Genomic DNA, 21,424 nt, shown 5'->3' on the forward strand with positions numbered 1-21,424 from the left:
AAAATATAAAAAGAAATAAACTGAAATTTTATAAATATAAAATACAACAACCTAGATAAAAAGCCACACAGCCAACATCAGAGTACAAGAGAAAGAGGGAAAAAAATTCTTTAAATCAGAACATAGGACAATAGAAATTATCCAGTCTAAATAACAGATAAAATAGATTGAAAAAGAAAAAAACAAAAGAATAGAGCCTCAGAGTTTTGCAGGACTATATACAAAGATAAAACATTCATGTTCCCAGAATTCCAGGGAAAAAAAAGAGGGAGAAGTTAAAAAAAAAACTTGAAGAAATAATGGATAAAAACAGTACAAATTTGGCAGGCGACATAAAGTATTAATATGGCTAACAGAAACGTAGGCAGAAAAATTCCAAAGAAATCTATATCAAGACACATCATAGTTAAACTTGGAAAACTTCACAAGAATAGAAGCCTTTAACGTGATTAGAGAAAAATGACACCTTACCTAAAACCTTACCTAAATCATGAAGGCCAGAAGGAAAAGCTATTCCTTGAATGCTGAAAGGAAACAAGTTAACCCCAAATTTTATTATCAATAAAAAATGTTCTTAAGAACAAAAGATAAACCAAGTTATATTCAAGTAAAGGAAACCTAACAGAATTTGTCACTAATTGAACTATCCTAATAGAATTACTAAAAAAAAAAAAAATCTATAAACAGAAAATAACAAAAAAAAGAATGAGCTTTGAGACATTGGGGAGAAAAATTGAAGTAAGAAAAACAGTTAAATTTGCTAAGCTTTTATTTTCTTTGAGTTTATATTATGTTTAACAGTTGAAAAAAAGGTTGTAACATTTGATGTGGGGGAAAATGTGCATAAAAGAAATATTAAATACAATTGTATAATATAAGAGAAGGCTAATGAAACAGAAAAGGAAATGTTTTTATACTTCACTTGAACTAATAAAATGACAACACAAGTACCCTGTGATATGTTACATATACATAATGTAATACCTGGAAAAGATACTAATAAACCTATGCAAATAGACACAATAAAAGACATTATAGGTAAAATAGTATCTATGTAATAAAAACATAAAAATGAAAAACAGAAAATTATAGGACTTAAGTCCTAATATATCACTATAAATAAAATGTAATTTATCTAAATACACTAAGTAAAAGACAGAGATTGACAGAGTACATTAACAAACATGATCTAGCTACAAGAAACTCATATGCTGTCTACAAGAAACTCACTTCAAATATAATAATAGAGTGAGTTTAAAAGCAAAATTGTGGGACAAGTAAACAAATAAAAGATGGATGCATACTTATATTAGTATCAGATAAATAAACATCAAAATAGTATTAGCAGAAACAGAGCAGAATATAAGAAGATAAAAGTGTAATCTACCAAGAACAGGTAGCAGTCCTAAAGTGTATGCACCAAGCAACAGATACACAAAATGTGTGAAGCCAAACCTAATAGAACTATGGAAATAGACAATTCTTGCAATTATATTTGGAAATTTTAATTCCTTTCTTTTAAACATTGATAGAACTGGAAAGAAAATCAGCAAGACAGTGATACAAAATCAAAATTAAAATACTAACAGCTTTTCTTTCTCATTCACATGGATAGTGAACTAGTTGAGATAGAAATCAAGAAAATAATTACATTCACAAGAGCTTTTCAAAAAATAAATAAGATACATGAAAATCAACCTAAATAAGGGAGTGAAAAGCCTCTACAATTAAAATTATAGAACAATGGAAAAGGAAATTGAATAAGACACTAAAAGATGGAAAGATTTCCCATGTACATGGATCAGAAAACTACTACATAATGCGAAATGGCCATAATACCAAAAGCAAGTTACAGATTCATTGCAATTTCCAGGAACTGGGAAACACATACCCAAAATCTTGGATTCATATAGAAACAGAAGGGACTCAGGAGAGCCAATGCAATTCTAAGCAAAAGGAGCAAGATTGGAAGCATCATAATATCTGAGTTCAGATTATACTACAAAGCCATAGTTACAACAAAACAACATGATAATGGCACAAAAATAGAGCTAGAGATCAGTGGAATAGAAAAGAGAACACGGAAACAAACCAACACAACCACAGACGTCTAATTCTTGACAAAGAAGCCAAAACCATGTTAGAGAAAAGACAGTTTAAACAGCCTAAAGAATTAGAGGAAATCTTTGCCAGCTATTCTCCCATTAGAGGATTAATGCATAGAATGTGGAAAGAATTTAAAAAAGCTTTTAACACTCATTAATCAAATAGGCAAGAGGAACAAATTAAAAAGAAATTAAACACAAATTGACAATATCAATAGTGAAACAGGCAATATCACCTCAGATCCTGTAGATATCAAAAGAATACTGAGGGAATATTGGAAAAAATTCTACTCACATAAATTTGACAACACAAATGAAATGAACCATTTTCTCAAAAAACAATCTATCACAATGCATGAAACATGAAATTTATGATTCCAATAGGTCTATAACAATGTGAGAAATTAAATTCATTGTTATAAAAACTCATATGGCCAAAATAAAATCAGATAAGGATATAAAATCAGATAAAGACAAACCAAACAAGAAAACTATAGGTGAAGATCCTGATGAATATAACTTATAAAATCCTTAACCAGATGAAAGCAAATATAGTCTATAAATAATTTAAAAGTATGCAGTTTTACCAAGTGGAATTCATTTCTGGGATTCAGTATTTGAAGGTCTCTCAAAATAATATTTCACATAAATGGGATAGATAAGAAAAATTAGAAGAGGGCCAGGGATTTAGCTCAGTGGTTCCACCACCTGCCTCGCAAGCACAAGGTCCCGAGTTCTATTCCCAGTACCAAAACAAAAGAAAAAGAAAAAGGAAAATCATAGAATAGTATCAATTCAGAAAAAATTTTTGGAAAATTCAACACTCATTCATAATAAAAACTCTCAGAAAAATTAAAGTAGCTTTCTCTGGGCTGGGGATTTAGCTCAGTGGTTTCGGTGCCTGTCTCGCAAGCACAAGGTCCTGAGTTCCATCCCCAGTACCAAAAAAAAAAAAAAAAATTGGATCTTCCTCACTTTATTAAAAGATCTTTTTTAACACACACAGTTAAGTAAAAAAGGATCAAGATGTGATATGTATATATAATTCACCACAATGACTGTATTTATTATGTATTACAAATATATACTAATAAAAAGGGGGAAAGAGAAAATAATTAAGATATATTAAACGTATATGTTAATTTCTCAAAATGAATCTCACCATTCTGTATTACTAACATGATCTAATAAAAATAGAAAACATGATCAAAAACAATAAAACATACATTGAACTTCATGGTGAAAGACTGAATACTTACCACCAAAATTTGGAAAAAGGCAAGCATGCATGCTACATGCTTGGGCAGGGAAAAAGGAAAAAAATAAAGAGATAAAGGAGGCAGGAAAAGGGGAGGAGGGAAGTGAAGTGGAGGAGAGTGAAGGAGAGGACAAGGGAGGGGAGAAGAGGGGAGGAAAGGAGAAGAGAGGACCAGAGAGGAAAACAGTGGGTGATATTAAAACAAAAAGAAGTAATGTCTTGGCCTGATTATCTGTGTAGGAAATCCCAAGAGATATGTGGAAAATCTCCTAGAATTAATAATAAGTGTTTTCAGCAAGGTTATAGGATGTAACATAAACATACAGAAATCAACTGTGTATTTCTAACAATAAAGAGATAATAAAAATAAATTTCATTTACAAACCCTAAAAAAGAAAAAGAAACATTTAAATATCATTCTAATAAAATATGTACAAGATTTATTTGCTGAGAACTACAGAATGCTGATGTGAAAAAAATCAAAGAAGATCTAAACAAATGGAGAAACAAGCCATGTCCATAGGTTAGAAGTCTCAGTATGGTAAACATACCAATTATCCTTAAATTAATATGTTTAACCCAATTTATATTAGAACCTAGAATTATTTTCATAGGTGTAGAAAAGTTTACTCTAAAATTTATATTAAAATTATAGACAAAATCATTTTGAAAATGTAGAATAAAATTGGAGAAATTATTCAACCCGATTTCAAGTTGTACAGTATAAATGATGTGCTGTTATGAGATGGATAGACATACATCCAGGATACAAAAGGAAAAAACAGGTATGTACCCAGGTAAATATACTCAATTGATTTTGACAAAGGTGCAGAAGTAATTCAATGAGAGAAATTTAGCCTTTTTAAACAAGTGGCACTAGATCATTTGGCTATCAGGAAGCAAACAAATGAATCTTATTATAAGTCTCAAAATGTATCGTGGACTTACACACAAAACTATAAAACTTACAGAAAAATTATAGGAGAAACATTTTAAGAGCTTAGGGCCAAATATTCTTGACACTAGAAGAATGATCGATAAAAGAAAAATTGATAAATTCTATTTCATCATTAGTAAAATCTTTTCCTTTTGAAAGATTCTAGTGAAAGGATGAAAAGACAAGTGAATCTATTATCTAAGAAATATCAAGTATTCCCAACACTCAACATTTAAAAAAAAACTACAGTCCAATATAGATGAAATTGAATCACATTAATGATTAGGAAAGCTATTACCATTAGCGGAAAAAGAATTAAAAGCACAATTAGGTAGCACTATAAAACTATCAGACTGGGTCAAAATCAGTAATGATGTCAAAGGCTGGAAATGGTGCCGAGAAAGTGGATTATTCCTGCATTGCTAGTGGGAAAGTGCAATGGTACAGCAACTTGGAGAAAACAGTTTGGCAATTTCTTAAAAACTTCAACTTGCTTTTAACATAGAATCTAGCAAAAATTATTTTCCTGGGTATTTACTTCAAAAAACTGAAGACACATATCTATGTTAGTTCATAGCAGTTTTATTTATAATAGTCCAGCACTCAAAAAAGCCAAATTCTCATAAAAATAGTTGAGTGGTTAAACAAATTGTAGCACATACTGTACAATGGAATACTGATCAGCAATGAAAGAAACACCATGTGGACAATAACCTAGATGAATCTTCAAAATATTCTTCCAAGTTAAAAAAAAATCCAAGCCCAAAAGCTTACTGTATGAGTTCACATATATAAATTCTGAGAATGGCAAAATTATAGAAATGAAGAGTATATTACTGATCGCCAATGCTCAGGAAAGGAATGGGATGGGAAGGAAATGGGTGTGCCATAAAAGGACAAGGCGAGGTATTATTGTGGTGATGGAAATGTTCTGTATCTTGGCTATATCAATGCCAAACATTTAGGCTGTGGTATTGAACTATATGCTTATAAGACTTTACACTGGAGCAAACTGGGTAAAGAGGATAAGGAATCTCTTTGTATTTTTATGCTTATATAATCAATAATTATCTTAATATTAAAAGTTTAATTTAAAAATGGATATAATGTCATACAGAGTTGTCATCTAGTTAGTATATCCATAGAATAGAAACATGACAAAATTAAAAGAAGAAAAGTGTTTGAAACATATGTTAAGTTGCATCGTAGAGAAAATTAGTACAGAAAAAAACTAGAGAAGGAAGTGTGTCAGTTGAATTTGTTTGAGTGGGTTTTGGAAAAAGAATCACCTGGATCTTGAGGTATAAGTGGGCTGTGCATAGGTGGAAATGATCTTTTCAGTAAATGAAAGAGAAGCAACACTAAGAAGCTAAATACTGAGTATCACAGGAATGTATTTTAATATTATACTGTACAAGCAAACACAAAATACAATCACTGGCCCTGATTTATCTATCTCAACCTTATCAAAAGAATGGAGAAAAAGGAAGATGACTTCAATTTTGAAAATTTGACACTTAGGTAGGTGTATTAGTCAGCTTTTCATTTTCTAAGACAAAATACCCAACATCTAGAGCTTAAAAAAGGATTTATTTTGTTTTATGTTTTCAATGGGTTCAGTACACAGTCTTCTAGCCTCAAGGTGGAAACAGTGTGATGATAAAACAACCTGGAAGAGAAAAGTTGCTTGCTCCACGGAGACCAGAAAACATAGAGGGAAGGGAGGAGCCAGGGAAAAAATATACTTCCCCGAATGGTACACCTCCCTAGATCAGGCCCTACCTCCAAACATAACACTTTAATGGGCATGTTATTTAAACCATAACACTGGAATATTCTTATAGTAGAAAATATTTTATAACTGTTAGAATAGCTAAATTCCTAATAGAATGCTTTAAAGATGTGAAAGCATTCTTCAGATTTAAAACAACCAGAAAGTAACACCACATTCTCATTTGTCAGTGATTCATGCCAATACTTACGGCATGCTTGAGAAATGCTTCAGATCTGGCAGTTTTATCTGTAAGTCATTTATTGAGGCTGTTCCCAGGAAAAAATAAAATAGTAGAAGCAAGACAAAAAGAGGGAAAATAACCAGGAAATTTTGCAATTTCAGGCAAAACTGTATGGAGGGAAGCATCAGCCTGATTCTGGGAATCTCAGAGTTTATCTAATTAAAGGCTAGGAAACTGAACTTTATAGTCTCACACCTCTCAGTTAATGGCTAAAGATTTTAAGATGAGGTTGAGTAGATGTAAACTCCAAAGTACTCTGACACCGTAATTGCTCAGACAAGGCAGCTTTAGTAGCTTAAGGGATTTCCTCCCAAAAGGAAAATATCCACAAGCAGAAACGTAGAGAAACCAGAACAAGCAAGCACAGAAGGAGTAAGAGGCATCTGAAGGAGTCTGGCAGATACCTGACAGCATCCATCAGTATATAGCAGGTATGCCACAGTGTCTCAAGTTAAACCACTTGTTTTAAATTAAACAAGTGATGTAACGTCATCTTAGGTTCCAGAGAACTAAAGACTTTACACCCTGAAGCACAGCATTTGGTCCTGTAGATTCTTAGGTATTATTATATAGAAAAATATTTGCTTACAGAGGAAAAAAGGCTTTAACTGAATACCTATAATGTGCCAAACCCTGCACTAGGCAATTCATATCTGTAATATCATTTAATATTTATAACAATTCTACAGGGTAAGATTATCATTGACATTTCAGGGAAGTCCAATAGACTTCCAGGAGAGGACGAATAAATGGTAAAGGGAATTGAGGGAAACCAAAAATGAAAGAAGATGTTTTACAAATTAGGCACTGCCATGACAATTAAGCTTAATTGTCAGATTGGTTGAATTAAAGACTCTTAAAAAGTGACTGGATCCTAGTGTACTATAGTGTAGTCATGAGTGGATTGATCAACTTATATTAATAGCTGATATGCTATTAGGAGTTAGGGACCAGGTGAAGATAGGTCACTGGGGATGTGGTTTTGAGGGGTATATTTCTTACTGATGCTTTCCACCTGCTATGACTCTTACTGGCCAGAAAGTACTTTTCCATCATGATGTTGCTGCCTGAAACCCATTTATCCATGGACTGAACCTTCTGAAACCATAAGCCAAGTTAAACTTCTCCTCCTTTAAGTCACTGTGGTCTAATATTTTGTACTAGAAAGGGAAACCTGACTAATACACTTACTTTTCCCGTGATTATACAAATTATTTATTTGGCTTAATATTCTTTTAATTCATTCAATGAATTGAATTTTTGCTATTTCCTACCTATGACCTGAATCCAACCACTGCACTTCTAGATTATAGAAATCAAGTAAAAAAACTAGCAAAGTTTTATATTTACAAACTTTATATTTTCTGGTGGAGGGAGACAGGTAATGTATAATAAGTAAAATACGTAGTTTGTTGGATATTGATAAATGAATCGTCAAAAAAGTCCTCACTGGTATGAAGTTATTTGAAAAAAATTGAGGAAGATTTTCAAAGAGAGGACCTAGAAGTAAAAATATGGTTGATATGTTAAAAGAATTTCTAAACAAAGTGAACAAAGGAGAAGAGAGAAATAGTAGCATTTAATTTGAAAAGGATAGTCGTGATATGGTTGAAAATTGATGGAAATAAATAAGCTGAATAAACATCATCTCAGTAAAGTCTTTAGGTTTTATACTCGGATGAGAAAACAACTGTTTTTAAAGCTAAGGAGTGACATGATCTGGCTATTTTTAAAGAATGTTCCTTGAGACTTTATTGAAACTGTGACTTATGAATATCAGGAATGGAAGTATGAATCCAATTAGGAAACTAAAGCAAAAATCCAGTCCTAAAATGACAATAATTTCTACCATAATACTGGTAGAGGTAAAGAGAAATCATAAGATTGTTGATACTTGTTTTGAGTGTAAAGTTAACAGGATGTGCAGATATGGGATGTAAGAGAAAGAGAACAGGCAAGTATGACCTCCAAGTCCCCAAGCTGTGCAAGACAAAAATAGGAGATTGTTATTTAATTAGATAAATTTTGAAGAAGGAGTTAGTGTGGGGGTGGGGAGGCAAAGCACAGATAATTTTATTGCTAATTATTTCTGACCTGGCTTTATATTTCTCTAGAAAATAACTTTTAAAAAAAAATTATATATTAATTGGTACATTTTAGATATACAATGCATTTACATTTATCATTGGGTGCCTGTACCTGTACATGATGTATCTTGGTTCTTATTTTTTCCGCATTATCTATGCACCCTTCACCCCCACCACCCTTCCCTATTTACATAGACTTTGTTTCCTTTTTTTTTTTTTTCCTTTCTCATACTTTTTCCTTTCCCTTCTTCCCTTTCCCTTTCCCCTCCCACCACCCCTACACCTTTGGACCTTTTCCTATTTCAAATTATCAGTTATTCATTTTAATCATTTTCATCCTTATTTACACTTTCAGTTTCTCACACTAGAGATACTATTCGGTATTTACACTTGTGTCCTATTTATTTCACTTAAGAGTGTGGCCTCAATATGCATCCATTTACCTATAGATGACTCTAGTTTCTCATTCTTTATGGCTGAGCAGTACTTCATTTTATTAAAAACCCACATCTTTATCCAGTTTACAGTTGATGGGCATTTGGGCTGTTTCCAAACCTTAGCTATTACAAACTGTGCTGCTATAAACATGGGTGCACATATATCGCTGCGGTGTGATTCTTTTAATTCTTTAGGGAAGATACTCAGTAGGGAATAGCTGGGTCAAATGGGACCTCTAGCCCTAGTTCTTTGAGGTATCTCCATGCAGATTTCCACAGTGGTTGCACCAGTCTGCACTCCCACCAGCAATGGAGAAGGGTTCCTTTCTCCCCACAACCCCGCCAGCATTTGTTATTGGTTAATTCCTTGATAGCAGCCATTCTTTGTGGGGTGAGGTGGAATCTCAGTGTTGTTTTCATCTGCATGTCTCAAATGACCAGTGATGTTGAACATTTTTTCATATATTTATTTGCTGTTTGTACTTCTTTGAGAACTGTCTGTTCATCTTGGATGCCCATTTTTGAATTGGGTCTTTGAATTTGGGGGGTCTGATTTTTTTCAGTTCTTTATATATTCTAGATAGTAGGCCTATGTCTGAGGTACAGCTGCTAAAAATTTCTTCCCATACTGTAGGTTGTCTCTTAGCTCTGTTGGTGGTTTCTCTTGCAGTGCAGAAGCTTTTTAATAAGATGAGATCCCAGTTGTTGATTCTTTGTGTTAGCTCCCATGCTACTGAAGTTTTGTTCATAAAGTCTTTTCCTATGCCAATGTCATTGAGAGTTCTACCTAACTTATCTTCCAGCAAGTTTACGGTTTCTGTCTTGATATTTAGCTTTTTAATCTACTTTGATCTTAGTTTAGTGCACTAGAAAATAACTTTGATGAGTACAAATATAGAAGTAAAACTACTCTTGTGTATTCTTTTCCTAGTTCACTTTATGCTTTTCTTCTGTCCTGCTTCCCTCCCTCTCTCCCTCTTTTCTTTCCTTCCTTCTTCCTTCTTTCTTTTTCTCCCTCCTGTCCTCTTTTCTGTTTCTCACTCCTTTCTCTTCACTTTTCTCTTTCCTACTGTCTTTCCTCCTTCACTTTTCCTTTTATGCAAATTTTCTGATAATCTGTGGTCAATACCGTAAAACAGAGGATAAAAAGAGTATGCAGGTATAATGTCACTACTGGGAAAATATCCTGGAAAATTCCCCTCAAAACTCAGGGACAAGGTGAGAAGAGGCACTTTGGAGATGCTTTCATTTATCATTTTGTTTAGGTAGCTCAGTCAATTTCCTAAGTCTTGTTAAAAACATAGTAAGAATTTTAAAGAATATTATTTCTTTATCTTTCTCATATATATCACTTTATTTGTTTAGAATATCAGCTTGCCTAAATTATATATATAGCAAATTAGGTAGGAACTATTTTTAGAAAGAAGCAAAATATTTGCTAATTTAGTTCTTCTGAATATCCTTTACTTGTCCTAATCCTAATTATTAACAATGAGCAATAATGCATTCTATTATTAGTATGGACAAGTTAAAAAAATTATTTTTCAAGTATGCATTTTCATATTTTTGACTTTTTGAATCTTTTTTGGAAACTGCTAATTTGCTATGCTATAGCACTACATATACTTCTCACTAACTTAAAAAATGTAAAAAAAAATAGCTAAAAATAATAGGTTTCATAGAAACACATAAGAGTGGAACACTTTTAAATCATTTTTTAAAAAGTATGAGGTGCAGAATATACACCTACTTGCACTGATTTGGCTACCCATGGTCAGAATAAAAGTTGGCTTCCTTCCAAGCTGTCCACCCCTAGCCTTTGAGCCCTTTGGATATCCAGTAGGTCAGGGCTATGACTCTTAATGAGTAATGCAGTGGTTTTCAAGCTGTTGCAGATGGGATGGGAATATAAAAACCACGCCTCTTTAATTACATGCATTAGCCCAATAGCATTGGAATGCCTTCTAACATTTTAAGGTGGGGGGAGCAAGCTGAATAATCACATAACAAATACAAATCTGCAGGAGCTGTCAAAGTTGTCCCAAATTCTAGCTGCCAGACGGTCTCTGCCCTAGTCTGATGTTAGTATTGACAGGCTGCCTACCTCCTGTGGATGTCAAAGCCAAGGTCAAGGCCAAGGGAAGTGAACAATCTGTCAGCCTACCATAAGAAAACAGGTAAGCACATCACAAGGATGATAGGAAGTCTCCATAATTGGCAGAAATGTTGGGCAGAAACTATAGGTCATATATTAGTGGAAATCTGATATCACTTTCTCCTTAATGCTGTTACAGGATAGCAGAAAAATCACTATTTGGTGAATCAGTATTTTTAATGACCAACTTCCCCTCACCTACACTTTTCAAATGCCTTTCCTTTTTTAGACTTTACAAGCTTTTATATTTAAGATCAGCTTTTTATAGGATTCCTTTGTGAAAAATTAATCTACATGCTCGTTTAGAACTAGGCAATGTATGTCTTTGACCAAGTAAAAATAATAGTTAAACAAAAACAAAATAATTGAAAAAAAATTAAAAACTGACTCCCTCAAATTTCTCTTTCATAAAGGCTTTGTGACTGAAAAATATAGCAATAAATTTGGAAAGTGGTTTCAATTCTGAAATACAATTAAAACAGAAAACTATAGAGCTACAATTTAGAACAAGGTATGAAGATCCTTAGTGTATGCTGATATCACAGACTGCATAATTGTAAAATAGTAATATAGTATATAATACAATGTAATATGGTATAATAATATTAATTAATGATATGATGATATCATAAACTCCATAATTATAATATAGTACAAACTATATTGCAATATGCTATTGCAATATACTAAATTCTTCCTATGCCAGCCCCTATGTTAAGCACTTTTATGTAAATTATTCATTTAATTTACAAAACAAGCTTTTGAACTAGGCAAGTATGTTTGGTTGCTTACAGAAGTCTTTGATCAAATAAGTGGTAAATTTGGGCCTCAAAACTGAATTTGTCTCTGATACAAGCAGCAAAAAAAGTGAACCTCAAAATCAATGTGCTGAATGAAATTAGCCAGACATAGAATTATGTCTTGTATGTTTCATTTATATGAAATTTCTAAAAATATAAAGAAAGAATGCAGATCAATGCCTGCATGGATCTGAGGGTAGGTGTTTTCTAAAGCTGAATTATGTTAGTGCAAACCCTTAAAAATTATTCAAATATATATAACAAATTTTGTAGTTTATGAGTTTTAGCTCAATAAAACTGAAAAAGAAATTAGAAAGACAACTAGATTTTTCTGACTGAGAAGTCATTACTTAGGAGTGGAGGATTTTTAAGACACTGCTATGTAGTTCAGGCCATCCTAGCTATATAACCCAATCTGGCCTTGTACTGGTGATCCTCCAGTTCAAGCTCCTAAGTACTGGGACTACAGATGTTCTCCACAACTCCTGCTAGAGAATGCATTACTCTTAATACTATACTTTTCTTTGTTTCTTCACATTTTACTCTATAGAGTTGGCATTTTTGTTTTGGGGGGTTTTTTTGGTACCAGGGATCAAACTCAGGACCTTACGCTTGCTGTAGAGTTCTGAAGGCATATGTAATCACAATAACCTAAGAAAGGTTAATTGGATATGTTGGCTTTTGTTTGTAACTTGTTTTGTACTTTAATTGTGTTTAAAACTTCTTTCTACAAATGCTTCACGGTTACTTAGGGTGGTGCTTGTTACAAATACTGGGGAAGAGAAGGGAGATTTTCCCACCCAATAGAAAAAAAGTCATATAAAAATTATATATTACATAAAATTATGTGTGTTGGTTTATGCATATATATAAACAGTAATAAATTGATGCTAGCACATAACCCCTTCACAAGTTGCAAAAGTAAGCTCATTTTAAAATGAAAACAAAGGCAAGTTTCTGCTGAATAACAACTAAAGCAGTAGCACTCATGTCAGAGGTAACCTAACTAATCAGTGTAGATGAATCAATTCTGAAAATATTTTCTATATGTTAGAAGACTGAGAAAATGTGTTAATGATGTTGAGAGACAGAATTCTTGCTGTGGAAGAAAAGATACAGATATGAAATAGATAAAGATAAGAAAAATACCTGTGGAGACAAATTCAAATTGTAGATTTCTGTGTAAACTCCTGCTTTCTACAACATGTGTAATTGTATCTGCATGTATTTGTGCACTTGGATGTGCATGTATGTTGATGTATACACTAGTGTGTGTGTTTGTGTTTTTCCTAGGTGTAACTGTAGAAAAGGTCTAAAAATAATGATGCAAGAGTAAAAGCAAGAATACACAGTAACAAGATTATACCTTTAATGTTATTCTTCATTAAAAGAATACTGTATTCCTTGGAGGAATGACTGAATGCAAGGCTGCTGCAAGAGAAGTAGATGATCTATAAAATTATTTTTACACTAAATTACAAGAAAGTACTAAAAAAAGGTTGTATAGGTTGTCTCTGCACTCTGTTAGTGGTTTCCTTTGCTCTGCAGAATCTTTTTAATTTGATGTGATCCCATTTGTTGATTCTTAGTATTATTTCTTGTTTTGTTCAGAAAGTTTTGTTCAGAAAGTCTTTGCCGACACCTATCTTGCCAAGAGTTTTACCTATTCTGTCTTAATATCTAGAGTACATAAATAAGTCAAAAAAATTAGACCCCTCCAAATTTAAAGACTTAATTAAAAAAATGAGTATCTGAAATGAATGGTCACTTATCAGATGAAGAAATACAAACAGCCAATAAAAAAATGAACAAAATGATCAACATAGCTAGCCATTCAAGTAACGCAAATTAAAACAACACTGAGATTCCATCTCACTCCAGAAAGAACAGCACCCATCAAGAAATCAACCAATAGCCACCATTCCATGCTCCTAAGGCAGAGAAGGTGAGCCAATCCCAGCGCCCAGGAGGAAGCTCCCCCCGCCACTATTCCACACTCCTAGGGCATAGAAGGTGAGCGGTGTGGGTGCCAGAAGCACCCCCCACCCCGTGGAAATGAGAATACAAGTAAACAAGCCTCAAAAACAGACTTCCAGATCACCTACAGCAACCCCAAAGGCAAACAAGATGGAACAATCTGATATTCAAACACCTGGACTCCCTGAACTGGCAACAAAAGAAGATATGGAAAAAATGAAATCAGAAATAATTACTCAGATAACAGCAAAGATTTTACTCATGGTGCAAGACAAGATTAATAAATCTAGAGAGGACACAGAAAAAAAAAATGGAGGATCTGAGGAACATGATGGAATCCCAACATAGGAAACAAATGGAATCCATAAAACAGATACAAACAGATTTTCCAAGAGATTAAAAACTCCATCGAAAGTCTATGCAGCAGAATGAACCCATGTGAAGATAGAATTTCACTTATAGAAGATAAGATTGCAATTAGTGACCATGAAAAGAAAAATTGTTTTAAAATTGTAAGGGAACATGAGAAATCAATCCAGCAACTGCTAGACGATGCAAAGAAAAATAACATAAGACTGATTGGAATCAATGAAGAAAGAGGAGAGAGTGCAGGTGACATAAAAAAAACTGTTCACAGAAGTGATGGCAGAAAACATCCCAAGGAGGGGGAAAGAACTTGACATGCAGATAAGTGAGGCATATAGGACTCCAATTAGCCTTGATGAAGAAAAATCTACACATAGGCATATAACAGTTAGGATTCCAGAAACCCAACAGAAGAACAAAATTCTACAAGCAGTGAGAGAAAAGAAACAAAGCACATACAAAGGAAAGCCCATCAGAATCACAGCAGACTTCTCAATGCAAACCCTCAAGGCAAGAAGAGCTTGGAGTGATATATTTCAAGCCCTAAAGGAAAACAGCCTCCAACCCAGACTGATATACCCTGCAAAACTATCTTTCAAAATTGATGGAGAAATAAGATATTTTCATGAAAAAGAACACCTTAGGAAATTCATGAATACCAAACCAGCACTCCAGAAAATTTTGGACAGTATCCTAGGAAAAGACAACTAGGGTCACAACCCCCAGAAACACAGCAGAATGAATCCATCGGGTGTGAGAAGAAATTAAATGCAAAAGGGGAGAATCCAACAAAAAGAAAAAGTCACGACAAGCATAAGTCAATACATATACCATCAATATTAGTGGTCTCAATTCACCAATCAAAAGAAATAGACTGGCAGAATGGTTCAAGAAGAAAGATCCAACAATATGCTGCATACAAGATACATGCTTAATTCAAAAAGAAACACATAGACTGAAAGTTAAAGGGTGGAAAACAATACTCCATGCAACAGGAACCTGAAAAAAAGCAGGAGTAGCTATCCTCATTGAAGATCAAGTGGATTTCAAACCAACACTAATTAAAAAAGAACACTACATCCTTGTAAAGGGAACAAACCAAGAGGAAGAGATGACAATCTTAAACATGTATGCATCAAACACTAGTACACTCAACTATATAAAACAAATACTAACAGACGTGAAAAATCTGATAAGCATTAATATAATAGTAGTGGGGGACCTACTGTCACAAATATGTAGATCAACCAGACAAAAAATAAGCAACAAAATACTAGAACTCAATCAAACTCTTGAACAAACGAATTTAACAGATTTTTACAGAGTGTTCCACCCCACAAAATCACAATATACATTCTTTTCAGCTGCACATGGGTTGTTCTCCAAAATATACCACACACTCACTTATAGAAGATGTTTAAGTAAGTGCAAAGGAATTGAAGTTATCCCCTGCACATTATCAGTCCATAATGTGATGAAATTGGAGATCAAGAGCAAAAGAAACTGCAAGAATTTCATAAACACTTGGAAATTGAACAACACACTTCTGAATAACCAATGGGTCACAGAGGAAATTAAAGAACTAATCAGACAGTTAATACAAATAAATGACAATACAACATATCAGTATCTATGGGACACAGTGAAAGCAGTCTCATGAGGGAAATTCATAACAGTGAATACTCATATTAGGAAAAGAGAGTGAGCCCAATTGAACAAGCTGATGCTGAAACTCAAGCTTCTAGAAAAAGAAGAGCAGGACAAACCCAAAGCTCATACAAGGGTGGGAATTATAAAGATCAGAGCAGAAATCAATGCAATGGAGACAAGAGAATGATACAAAAAAAATCGATGAAGTCAAGAGTTGCTTCTTCCAAAAAACAGACAAAATTGACAAACTCTTAGCCAACCTTATCAGGAAAAGGCCCACATCCATGCAACTGGGAATGAAAAAGGTGAAATTACAACAGACCCAGCAATCCAGAGGACCATCAATACCCACTTCGAGAACCTATATGCCAATAAGATGGAAAGCACAGAAGAAATGGATAGATTGCTAGATACATATGAATTACAAAAGAGGAATGAATAAAACCTAAAAATTCTAAACAACCCAATATCAATCAATGAAAGTTGAATATCAATCAATGAAATTGAAAATATAATTAACACCCATTGGTAAAGAACTTAACCGAGCAGTCACCTGCAACCCCCATCCCTCCTGCCCACCCCCACCTCTGGCCTTCTCGCTGTGCTGCTACCTGATTCCACACTGCAGAGGCACAGAGCCATTGTCCTGAGATGCAGAAGTGAACAACTGATAGAGTGCCTCTCTCAGGCTCCTTGTTGAAAACTGAAGCCCACTAGAAAAGTGAAGACAATCTCTGCAGTTAAGGCACAACAGAAGACCATACTTGGTAAATTGGAGGGATCATCAACTCCCATCAGAACCTGGACTCTCTTCAGTAGAAGGGCAGCTGGAACACGCAGTAGAGCCTTGCAGAGTTCAATCCTGCAGGAGGACAGGTAGCTCAACTTGGGACTTGCAGGCAGAAATCTGCCTGAATTTCTCAGGGCTGTGCCTGGCTTGCTGAGACTCATTGAGTTACAAATGCACACTGCTGCCCACATTGTCTATTGTGACAGCAGAGACATACACTGAAGGAGGCCCTTCATTTTTGTCTTTTATTTGTTATTTTCAAATTTATTATTTTTTGCTCTTATTTTTATTTTTTTTCTTTTTCTACTCTTTTCAATTTTTTATTTTAATCTTTTTTCTTTCTTTTCTCTTTTCTTTCTCTCTCTCACTCACTCCCTTGCTGCCCCACATTGTTCTTCATCACTCTTTGTGTTCGTGTTCTGGCCCTAATTCATATTTCTTCTTTATTTTTCTTTTCTTCTCTTTTTCTTTCTCTCACCTATGTCCCCTGGTCTCACTGCTAACCTTCCTCTATCCTTCTTCCTACCTATCCTGCCCTCCCCAACTCATTCTACCTTCCCATCCCTAAGGATAAAGTTGCTATATTGAAGAGGTTATTCACTAAAAACATATGTTGGGTTAGTCCTCGATTTTGATTTAATTCACAGAGTTAAAGGTGATAGATTAATACCTACCACAAATTGTCATTTTTCTAAGATACATTTCATGCTATGGTGTTCCTGATTGTATCACTTGTGCTAAGGGGTTGTGATTGATCTAATCAGTTGTCATTCCTGGTATATGAAAATGAGATAGCCTCAGAGCCATTAGAGACTCAAAAGTTAAAGACCAGCTATATCTGGAAGACACCTGTGAGAAACAATCATTCCATAAGGGATCTAAATACAAGAAACAAAAACACTTACAATGAGCAACTTCAAAGTATCAACTCAGGAATTAAACCAAGGACAGTACCAAAAACAAAAATGAGAAGACATTTAAGCAAGGCATAAACTCAGACTTCACCCCACAAAAGGCAAATTCTGGGGGAAACAAGGTGGAAAAGTCTGATAATCAACCACCTGGACACCTTGAACTGATAGCACAGGAAGTAACAAAATAGATGAATGAGGCTCTAGAAAAATTCAAAGTAGAAATAATCTCCCTGATAACTACAGAGATGGTGAGCAGAGTGAAAGACATGATTAGAGGCTCTAGAACAGAAACAGATAAAAAAAAATAGATGAGCTGAGAAACATTGTGGAAGCCATGAATGCCCAGCATAAAAAAGAAATGCTAACCATGATTGCCCAACATAAGAAAGAAATGGAATCCATAAAACAGATTCAAACAGATATCCAAGAGATTACAAACTCCATTGAAAGTATATACAGCAGATTAAGGGAGTGTAAAGATAGAATATCAGATATAGAAGACAGGATTGTGGTTAATGACCATCAAAACAGAGATTACTTAAAAATAGTAAGGGACCATGAGAAATTGATCCAGCAGCTGCTAGATGACGCAAAGAAGAATAATATAAGACTGATAGGAGTCCACAAAAAAAATAGTACAATTTGACATAAAACCTAAAATTGACATGAAAATCTGTTCACAGAAGCAATAGTTGAAAACATCCCAGAGAGAGGTAGAGAATTGGACATACAGATAAGTGAGGCATATAGAACTTCAACTAGACATGATCAAAAAAAATCTACATCTAGACATATAATAGTCAAGATCCCAGAAACCCAACAAAAGAAAAAACTCCTACAAGCAGAGAGAAGAAAGAAATCACTTACCTTTGTAAGCCCATCAGAATCACAGCAGACTTCTCAACACAACCCTCAAGTCAAGGAGAGCCTGGACTGAAGTATTTCAAGCCCTAAAAGAAAATAGCTTCCAACCTAGGCTGTTGTATCCTACAATATTATCTTTCAAAATCAATGGGGAAATTATATACTTCAACGACAAATTTCCTGAGACAGTTCATGAAAAATCCATACAATATGCCGTGTACAAGAAACACACCTAACTCCAAAAGAAATTCATGGACTGAAAGTTAAAGGATGGAAAACAGTTCTCCAAGGGACAGGAACCCAGAAAAAAGCAGGGGTAGCAATCTTATTTGGAGACAAAGTAGAATTCAAACCAAAACTAATTAAGAGAGACAAAGACGGTCACTACATCCTTGTGAAGGGAAAAACCCAAGAGGAAGCGGTGACAATCATAAACATATATGGATCAAATACAAATGCCCCCAACTATACAAAACGAATATTAATGGACATAGAAAACCAAATAAACAATAACATAATTGTAGTGGGGAACCTCAATACCCCACTATCACAAATAGACAGATCATCTAGACAAAAAATCAACAATGAAATTCTAGAACTGAACCAAGCTATTAAACAAATGGACTTAATAGATGTTAACAGAGTGTTCCACCCAACAAAATCGGAATACACATTCCTTTCAGCTGCACATGGGTCATTCTCCAAAATAGACCACATGCTAGCTCATAGGACATGTTTAAATAAATGTAAAAGAATTCAAGTTACCCCCTGTATATTATCAGACCACTGTGCAATAAAATTGGAGATCAATAGGATAAGAAACCACAAAACCCCCACAAACACATGGAAATTGAATAACACCCTCCTGAACTTTCCATATTAATCAGTGTTCTCATTTTTAGCATACAATACCTGACACCCACAGTTTAAGAGAAGAGATTTAATTTAGCTCATGGTTTTGGGATGCAGAATTTATGTTCAACAGGCTCCAAAGAAGAAACAGCATACCAGAGGGACAAGGTAGAAGAAAGCTGCTCACCCCATGGAAGCCAGAAAGCAGAAAGAAAAGGGAAGAACTGGGGAGGGTGATATACCCTCCATAGGCATACTCCCAGTGACACACCTCATCCAACCAGTCCCACTTTCTAAGAGCTCATTTATTCATTAACTCATCAATAGATCAGTCCACAACCCACTGGCGAATATAGTACTCCCATGATTCAATCACCTCCCAAAAGACCATCTAAAAACACAAAACACTTTTGGAGGACATTCTAGATCTAAATCTTAACAAGCCTACTTGTCGCCATTCCTTTACACTGCACACAAAGACCACCATTCAAAAAAATACTATAAAATACACTAAAACATAAAGATTTGAAGAGGTTTTAAAAATCAGTGGACCCAAGCAAGACATTTCAGGAATGTTACAATTATCAGATCAGGAGCTTTTCGAATGATGATCAATATGTTCAAGGTTTTAAAGGAAAATGCAGGAATTGATGAATGACATAAGAAGAAAGGTAGAAATTCTGAAAAAAAAAAAAAAAAAGAAAGAGTCAAAAAGCCAAAAGCATTTTAACAAAAATGAATGAGGTCTTGGGATTTATTAGACTAGGCATGACTGAGGAGAGAATATCAGAGTTTGAGAATATCTAAATAGAAACCTCCAAAACTGGAAAAAAAAAAAAAAAGAAATATCCAGAAAGAATAAATCAGATTATTTAAGAATTGTAGGATGACCACAAATTATATCTGTAAAAGAAATACAGTAATTAAAATAAAAAGTAAGAAAAACAGAAGAAATATTGAATCTATAATGGCTAAGAATTTTCCCAAAATGTATCAGTCATCAAATTAAGATCCAGAAAGCTCAGAAAAAAAAAAGCAAGATAAACAGCAAAATTGCTACATCTAGGTATGGTATATTCATGCCTCAGATAAAAATTAAGGTAAAAAATCTTGAAAGATGGGGAAATGCTTTGCCAATTTCATGTGCAAAAAGGGCTTTCATCCTGCCTTCAAATCTAATATCAAGAAGGTATGGATGGAAGAACAGAAAATATCATATGATAAGAAGAAACAAGAAGAATTAATGCAGCAGTTTCTTAAAGAACAAGAATCATATGATGAGATTGCTTATGGGAGATGAACGTGTAAAGAATGGCCTTAATTTCATATATGAGTCCTCACAGGAGCTAAAAAGGGAAACAGAGAAAGAAGGAACAGAAGGAGAGACGGAATACAAATTTAAATGGCAGAAGGTGATATGGCCAAAGATGATATGAACATCAGAGATCAGCCCTTTGGTATTCAGGTTGGAAATGTGAGGTGCATTAAATGTCTTAAATGGGGTCATGTCAACACAGATTGAGAGTGTCCTTTGTTTGGTCTTTCTGGAATCAATGCAAGTTCAGTTCCCACTGATGGCTCAGGGCCATTGATGCACCCCTCGGAGCTAATAGCAATGTTTTGCTCTGTTTCCTGGGTTATGCAAGTTTCTGATTAGCTAATCATGACATTCTTTTTCTTTCTGTAGGCTACTGTAATTGTTTATCTTTTGAGATACTGAAAGCATAATGCAAGCTCTTTTTCTAGCTAACTGTATCTCATATATTTTGTTCATTCATGCTCACATCTATGTTATAACCCATCCATGTCTGTCTCTGTGTTAAAGATACATGTGAACATTATTTATCTACCTATCCATCCATCTATCATGTACCTTTCTATATGGAATCCTTATTGAAGAGCTTCATCTAGCATATACCTGTATCAGGATTTATACAGCATGCTCTGCATATGGCTTCTTGAGAACAGAGAGGAAGAACATTAAGTTGCTCAATATACAGCATTAACTACCATTGTCATCTCCTTTGCCTTCATTGTTCCACTACAGTCTTGCAAACTGAAGAGATATGTAATGGACGTTTAATTTGAAATGTGCCCCAAATGGATGCAAAAAAAAAAAAAGTCTTCCCAAATGCCCTCAATAGGCAAATGATTGAAATTTCCCATTATTATAAGCACACACTAAATGCAATTTTGAATGCCATTAATATTCGGTGT

The 21,424-nt window shown here is 34.3% G+C and overlaps 1 pseudogene; it reads left to right on the forward strand.

Annotated features, from left to right (window-relative positions):
* The first annotated feature begins 20,324 nt into the window (after positions 1 to 20,324).
* On the forward strand, positions 20,325 to 20,864 carry LOC106009731 (corepressor of RBPJ and splicing regulator-like; annotated as a pseudogene).
* The last annotated feature ends 560 nt before the right edge of the window (positions 20,865 to 21,424 follow it).

Source organism: Heterocephalus glaber, unplaced genomic scaffold (assembly GCF_053883595.1).
Source record: "Heterocephalus glaber isolate CG9 unplaced genomic scaffold, H.glaber_assembly_v1.0 deba00001538, whole genome shotgun sequence".
In the NCBI taxonomy this organism is placed as follows: domain Eukaryota; kingdom Metazoa; phylum Chordata; class Mammalia; order Rodentia; family Bathyergidae; genus Heterocephalus; species Heterocephalus glaber.